We start from the raw sequence: 8,788 nt of genomic DNA on the forward strand, positions 1-8,788 counted from the left end.
GTTCATAGTGCCTCAGGGATGATTCTTGGATCCTAGATACCATATGCTCTTATCACATGACATCAAATAGACAGTGGTTCAACACCTATAGGTTAGTTAATACTGGTTCAATTTTGATAATACTGGTTCAATTTTGATAAGAAATGATATTTCATGCAAAATAATTGGTATTGGAAATGTCAAAATCAAAATGTATAATGGTGTTGTAAGAACCTTATGTGATGTAAGGCATGAACTGGGTCTAAAGACGAATGTAATTTTATCAGGCACTTTAGATTGTAACGAGTATAGTTACAAGTATTAAAGTGGAGAAATGAAAGTGTGTGAAGGTGACTTGATGGTGATGAAAGGAGAAAAGGTAGCGGGAAATATTTATGCACTACAAAGTTTCACGGTTGTAGGTAGAGCTGCAGCTGTAGAATCCGAGTCAAATGTTCTGTGGCATATGCGGTTAGGGTATATGATTGTCTACATGTATTTAGATGTTTGGAGACCGATGAGGATAGCATCATGGGGTAAACATATGTATTTTGTGTGTTTATCACAAAATGTCTTGGTTTATCTCATATGGCACAAGCCTGATGTGTTTCCTAGGTTTAATTTGTAGTTGAGGTAGAGAACTAGACTAGGAGATAAATCCTCAGGTCAGACATCGGGGTTGAGTACGCTGGTTTTGTTCAAGGAGTTTTGTGAGCATGACAAATTATATGCAAGGCTTGTAGGGTACTTCTTGGTGAAGCCAATGAGTATGACCCGTTTCTCATGTGACCGATCGTCATAGGTATCGCTAGATGGGAGAGTTGTAGGTGAACTGTGGGCAAATTTTTTGGTAGACCACTCGAGCATGGGTGTATGTCCACTGGTGCACTATTCTAGTGATGGAGGATTTAGGCTCGGTGTTATGTCCGGATAGTATATCTTTCTGGGGTCGAAGAAATGTGAGTGCAAGCTAGGTGATCCTGTGACAAAAAAAGAGGTGATCGAGGACATGACTTTTGGTGAGAAAGTCATAGGGCAGCGTACTCAGGTAAAGGAAGAAAAACAAATGACAGAAAATTGCGGCAGCAGCAGACATATAATTCAAGTGGAGTTAGATACTCTACGAAGAAATGCAGGGAGTTCTATCTCGAGTCAAGAATATCACAGTATCAATGGGCATGTGATGCAAGTAGAGCCACAAACTCAGGGCGGAGATGATATTGTACATGTTGTAGGGAATTTCAACTCGAGATACCAGCAGGATCACGGTAGGCCCATATGCACTATCAGACCACCACTCAGGCATAAGTTTGGCATTTTGGTGTTTTATGCATTCATTACTTCCAACAGCAAGGTTCCATTGCTAGCTTGGTGATCCAGCCGACATTATTTGAGAGGACTAAAGTCGCGCAGGCTAGTGATGTAGAGTTAGCTGAGACTATGGAGAAAGTGCAGCAAGGGTTGGCTGCAGATTTTAACATCTCCGAGGGAGGTATGCTGAGGTTTGGAAATAAACTATGTGTTCCAAACGACGAGGGGATAAAGAGGACGATTCTAGAGGAGGCGCATCGTTCTTTGTATACAGTACATCCGGGTAGTATGAAGATGTATCAGGATTTGCGCGAGTCCTTCTGGTGGAGTGGCATGAAACAATGGAGCAATGCCTAACGTGTTAGCAGGTGAAAGTTGAACATTAGAGGCCGGCAAGGCCTTTGCAGCCGTTGAGTATTTTGGAGTGGAAATGGGAGCATGTTTCCATGTACTTTGTCACCGAATTGCCACTAGCAGTTTGCGGGCATAATTCTATTTGGGTAATTGTGAACAGGTTGACAAAATCTGCTCACTTTATACTGATGAAAGTTAGCTACCCTTTGAGTAGGCTAGCAGATTTGTACGTGCAGGAGATAGTCAGAATGCACGGGGTATTAGTGTCCATTGTTTCAGATCGAGACCCAAGGTTCACTTCTCGATTATGGAAGAGTTTACAGGAAGCACTGGGGACGAAGCTTACTTTCAGTACATCATTCCCCTCCCGGACTGATGGACAGTCAAAGAGGACGATACAGATATTGGAGGATATGTTACGGACTTGTGTATTAGACTTCGGTGGTAGTTGGATTCAATTTCTATCATTGGTGTAGTTTGCATATAACAATAGCTTCCAGGCTAGTATCGAGATGGCACCGTTCAATACATTGTATGGTCGGAGGTGTCAGTCTCTTCTGTATTGGGATGAGGTCAGTAAACGATAGATATTGGGTTCTGAATTCGTATAGTAGGCTTTTGAGAAGGTTGGTTTAATCAAGGATAGGATTAAATAGGCTCAGAGTCGGTAGAAGAGTTACGCGGATGTTCACCGCGTGAGTTGGAATTCGAGGTAGGGGGTAAGATATTTCTGAGAATCGCTCCGATGAAAGGAGTGATAAGATTCGGGAAGAAGGGCAAGTTGAGCCCGAGGTATATTGGACCATTCGAGGTATTGGAATGAGTGGGTCTAGTGGCCTACAGGATTGCACTACCCCCAGCGCTCTCAAGGATCCACGATGTGTTTCACGTATCCATGTTGAGGAGGTACGTGTCGGATCCGTCGCATGTGATTAGTTACAAATCCTTAGAGATTGGGGATGTTTTGGCATATGAAGAGATATCCATTCAGATTCTGAACCATAAAGTTTAGAAGTTGCGTACCAAGGAGATACCGTTAGTGAAGGTACTGTGGTAGAATCACATGGTGGAGAAAGCTTCTAGGGAGTCAGAGACGGAAATACGCTGAAAATATCCATAGCTATTCTAAGTAGTAGCTTAGTAGCAGGATCGGTATGGGTATGTATGTATGTATGTAATATTATGCTATTATAGTAACGTTGTGTGGTTAGTCTCTGGGAGAGTTTTGTAATATTGTGAGCTCCCGAGATGGTATGTATGTAACCATGGTATTCCTTCCCCATAAGTGAGGGTATGTGTGTATTTGGGACGGGGCTGCTATATGGGTGGCTGCCAGCTTTTCCTAGAGTCGAGTATCCGTTGGATATGTAGTTGAATTGGTAAATGAGAAATTACAAATTACGAGGACGAAATTTTTGTTAGGAGGGGGGTTGTAAGAACTCGACCCAAGAATTTCAGATTTAATAAATAACAAAAGGGTAAAAAGGTAAATTTTGTAGGCTTCATCGACAAAGCCATTATTCTCGTCAACGAAGGCCCTCATACTCTTCGTCGCCGAAATTCAGAGCCTCGTTGATGAAGGATACCAAACGTGTTGTAAAATATCGGAATAGGGTTCGTCAACGAAATGTGTGGATGATTCATCGACGAAGGTGTCATCTCATCGACGAATTAGACTGGGTCAAGGGTCTATAAATAGAATATTTTATTGCTTCATTGTTAAGAAACCTTAAAACCTCTCTCTCTCTCTCTCTCTCTCTCTCTCTCTCTCTCTCTAAAACTCGAATCTTCTCTATCTCTCTCTAGGATTTCTGGTCTTCAGTTGCCAGAATCAACAATCTGGCGTCACCACATAGATCAGGAGGAGAATCTCTACATTTTTAGTGAATCGAAAATTCGTTTCGAGGATTTTCGGGTTTTGACCCAAAATCAAGGTAAGGGTCTGATTTCATTTTCGTTTCGATACATATGTAGTAGTAAGAATTATAGTGAAGTATAGTTCTTGGATGTTTAAGTTTTGGGAACTCGATTCATAGTTTTGGAGCCGTAGAATTCGTATTTTGGTATTTGAAAAAAAGGTAAGGGGATTTTGTTTATATTAGTCATTTTTGAAATTGAAATCGGTAAACATGTAGTTTACGATTGTATATATGTTTTGGTTACTTATTTGGGAAAATCTATTGGGTAAAAATGTGGGATTTTTGGGTTACAGTTTTTTGGAAAATTGGAGGTTTCGAGTATCATCTCTATTTCTGTTGGAAAATCATATGTTGTATAAAACTATAGTAATGAGATGTCCGTACTTGTATTTGTATTAAACTTTGTTCTCGAATTGAAAACGATATGATTTGTTGTATACTCAAATAAGTGTGGAATAAACTATTGTATGTAAAATGTTCCAGGTTTTGTAAAACAGTTAGGGGCGGCTAATTACCGTACGCTGATGGGTATAGGAACATAAGTTCCAAAATTGTTCTAGGTTTTGTGAAATTCTGCCATGTCTCGGCTAATTACCATGGGCAAATGCCATGTCTCTGCTAAGTACCGTGGGCGAGAGTGTCCAACTCTATATCTAAGGGTGTGAAATATTGTCTATTTGTCCCGACTGGTCACCGATGGGTGTGAGTGGATACTGTATTAACATGATATCGCTGTGAGGCTTCGATTATTGCAGGATATCGGTGCTTGAGTGTGATGACACTGACCGTATGTTTGGTATCGTATGTATTGGAACTGGATTGTGAAAACACTAGAATTGTATTGTATTATGTTTCACGTTGGAATAACACTTGTATGTCACACACTGATATAACCTATTTTCTTTCTTACTGAGAGGTGTCTCACCCTGAATATACAAATATTTTTTTCAGGTCTTTCGGGTAGCCGAAACTAGCATCCTAGTGTTCGGAAGTGTGGGTATCGGTTAGCTACGTAGAGTACTTGTGTAAGTATGAATTTTGTAACCGGGTTATCATTGTTGGGTTTTGTAAACACTCGGGATATGTACTGTATTTTGGAGCGTAGACTCTAGTCATGTATAGACTTTGGTATGATATGATGTATGTATTAGAAAGAATATTTTCGCTATATATTTGATGTGTATGGATATGTATGTGACTGTGTATAGGGTTGGCGTATACCCCACGGGGTCGGACCCTCATTCAAAGTAGTATCATGTATGTTTTAAATGATACAGAGACAGGTTAGGTTACTAAAATCACACTTGGGACCCATCTGCGGGTTCAAGGCATGACACACATACTGAGTGGAAAGCATACACAAAGGAAGAAAACATGTAGGGAATCAAAGATGTTTGATATAGTAGGGAAAACCATCGACGGTTTGACAATAACCGTCGATGGTTTGACCAATCAGTCAACAGAAGCTGCAACGATTTGGAGCAATATTTCAGACATTTTGCATTCTGTCTGAAACCGTTGACAGTTTGGCTTGGGACACTCAGCGCAGATTTCAAATTTTGAAAGGTGGACGTTAATATAATTGGGGTTTGGAGGGAAAACCTTTGGAAACTCTATTTATATGTCTTATTGGATGTATTTAGCGTAAGATGGTTGTAAAAGTTGAGAGGATTGTATTGTTCTTGTAATCTGGACAAGAAGATAGTGAATCCTTGCTACTTACTCTCGTGGATGTAGGCATTACTGAACCACGTAATTACTTGTGTCTTTATGATTATTATTGCTTTCTTTAATTTTGCTGTGGTTGTGGATTGTTCTGTATTTTCATCATTAGAGTGCTACAGTGTGTTTGATCTTTTACATACATATATATATATGCAATGTAGTTCTTTGGAATCATCTTGTAATAGTTATAAGGAAGAAATGTATCTTTTACCTCATAGTAATATTCTTATTGATAAGCAAGGCACAAATTTTTCATTTCTTCTCTTTTGGATCAATTATTGAAGATATAGATTTCATTATTGCCCTATGATGCTATCTTAGTCTTCTTTTGTTCCTTGGCCTTTTTCTTTTTGAATGGAGAGCAATTGTATCCATATTGTCCAAGATTCTTACATTCATAATAGGTTATTTCTTCCTTTTCTCTAAAATTTTCTAAATTTCTTTCCTTTGAAGCGCTTTTTCATCTTCAAGATTTTTCCTTCGTATGCTAACAAGAGTTCTTGTATCATTCTCATATGATCTTTCCTTGCCTGAGGAGTGCTCTTTGGTGATCTTGATATGCAATAAGCTTTTTCTCCTTTTGAACTTTCTTTGACATTCTTGTTCATAGTGATCTTATAAGTGGCGAGTGATTGTTTAGCTAATCTAATTCCAACTAATTTATATCCTAATTAGTGTCAATTATAAATGCCATCGCTCGATAATGACTTAGGAATTTTCTCATCAAAGCTCCATTAGAATAATATTCATCCAACAATTTCATCAAATTTATTATACAAGTTATTCTAGAGTACATGTCTAACCTAGTTTCTTTCTTTTTTTCGTGTTAAATCAACAATGGGTAGATTTACCTTAATGTAATTTTGTTCCTTCATGAGCTACTAATAACTTGCCCAAATTTCCTTGTAGGTTCATTGTAGGTAAGGTAGGTTCTATATTAAATTCATCAAAGGCACAATACATCAAGTTTATAGCTTTTGTATTAAACTGCATCTTCATCATTAATTTAACCATATTCATTCTCCATTGCATTATGCCTAGTTTAATAGGAAGACAAGTACTATGGGTATCATCACCAATAGTTTAACATCAACAAAAATAGAATTTTATTCATGCTTTTCAGCAACTAAACAAAGGTCAATTTGCAGATTGTCCTTCACAAATCCTGTTCTCATCACGGATTCCATTTAGATATGGTCTCGTTAATTAATCAAGTATTGAGCACTTGCTCTTATATCAATTATTGTCTAGTTATAATAGAAAGGAGAGTGAATTAGGTTAAATTAAATTTTCATGCAAATTTAACTTTTAAAAACAAAGGATGGGCAGCAATGACAAAAAGCAAGTATACCAAACAGTGCATGTGCATTAGGCTTACAAATCCTCAATCCTTTACACAACTTACAAATACTTGACCTAAAATTCAAAATAATAAAACAACTACAAGAAATATATACCACACAAAAAATCTCGTAGGAAATAAACACTATGAAGCACTTTCATGTGTTGGCTGCAGTATTTGTGAACCTAATTTAGATATTTTGAGCAATGATAGGTGTCTAACTCGCTAAATGATATTACGCTGATGAGTTAGATTGTTTATCGATGAGTCATCTACTATAATTGCTTATGGAATCAATCCTGACTGCTACTTATGCATTCATGGGTTGTCTCATGAAATGATTGATGAGCAACTTATAAACAATTATGATGTAGTTGAAAGGGTTTCGGTCTACTTTTCATACTTTATTTTAGCAGTACCAAGTGCTACAAAGAAAACCCAATAAAAATCAACTCAAAGATTAAACACCCTTTTCTTGAAGTATGAGATCTCAACAATAAAAATCAAGTCAAGGATTAAACACCCTTTTCCTAAAATGTGAGATCTCAATATCTTTTATTTCTTTCTATACAACTTATGTTTTTGCTTTGTAAAATACTTTGTTGCAACATATGTTCAAGTAATTATAAGATAAGTTGTACCAAGAGATAACACATAGTTCAAAATCTCAAGAATTAGTAACCTTATTTGAAAATTTAGTTCCTAGAATTGTACATATTTCAAGTTCATTTACGGCTAGTTGACCCACATAAAAATAAAAAGCTGCTACTTTACAATTGAATTAGAATCGGTTAAATAATAAATAATGTACAAATGTTCAAGTGAAACAAAGTGAAAATACCAAATATAATAATATTTTTATGATGTATCTAATAAGATATCAAAACATAGAAGAATAACTTAGAACAGTATATGCAAATAGTTATATGATGAGTTTTTGTATACTACCATGAGTAAATTCATGCAATGTTTCATGCTGTAATTAAGAGAGGCATTTCATTTTGTAGTTCAATGCGAAATAATTGTGAAATACTTGAGTCAAGAGCATATCAATCATTCACAATTCATCTACAAGTTTTGGAATCATCAAGATCATTTAAGTAAACATTTTTAGAATCATAATGTTGATTACATATGTTTACCTTTGATGAGGTTTAAATTACATGTTCTTTGTCTTGTCCGATGTCAATGTTGGTTTTAGATATTTAAGGTTTCGACTTATTTTGAGTTTGGGTTTAAATTTGAAGTTTATTTATTTATAATACTCTCAATTTAAGAGTAGGTGTTTATGTTTGAAATTTTAAATTTTTATCTAATCAATGATGAATTGATTTCCTTTTGTGAATTTGTATAATGAATTTTGTACAGGAGACCCCTTCAAATATATGAAATTTCTCCTTCTTTTGGGGGAGGGATATCCATGGGGTACAAAAAATTATTGGGGGCATGAATTTTGAGTTTTAAATTTGAATAAGGATATATTTAGATACAACAACAACAATAAAACCAAACCTTAATTTCATTAGGTGGGGTCAGTTATATGAATTATTTTCGGCCAATTTATGCGATCGTGGGTCATTTTTTTTTATAGATTCAAGGATATTATATTTAGATAAAAATATAATATAAAATTGTATTAAATCTTTTGCAAATATAAAACCCGAAATTCATGCCCTCAACTACTACATCACGTGTGCCATAAAAAATAAGAAAATTAGTCCCAAATTACAGAATTTAACCAAAAGCATTAGAAGTTTCTTTACTTTTTTTTTTTTTTAACATATACTGAATAAAAGGTGAGGCCAAAATGGCATTTTTAGGGTTTTCTGGGAACTTCCCCATGGAAAGAAACCATTTAAAAAATCATTTCAAGGGTTTTCACAGTTGTAAGAGTAGACACGAAATTAGATAGTTTTTTAGAATATTTGAAAAAATAAATAAACAAAATTGTTCAAATTTTTCAATTAAGGTTTCATTTAGATCAAGAATTTGTTTTGAGGAAAGAAAAGGAAAAGAAAAAAAAAACATATTTTTCATTGTGTTTTCTCTCTTTATCAAAATATTATTAAAATAAATTTTAATTTTTAATATGAATAAAAATAAAGAAATATCAAACGTGAATGATGTTAAATTAGTTTTTGTTCATTAATTTATATAT

This window comes from Malania oleifera, chromosome 8 (genome assembly GCF_029873635.1).
Source record: "Malania oleifera isolate guangnan ecotype guangnan chromosome 8, ASM2987363v1, whole genome shotgun sequence".
In the NCBI taxonomy this organism is placed as follows: Eukaryota; Viridiplantae; Streptophyta; class Magnoliopsida; order Santalales; family Ximeniaceae; genus Malania; species Malania oleifera.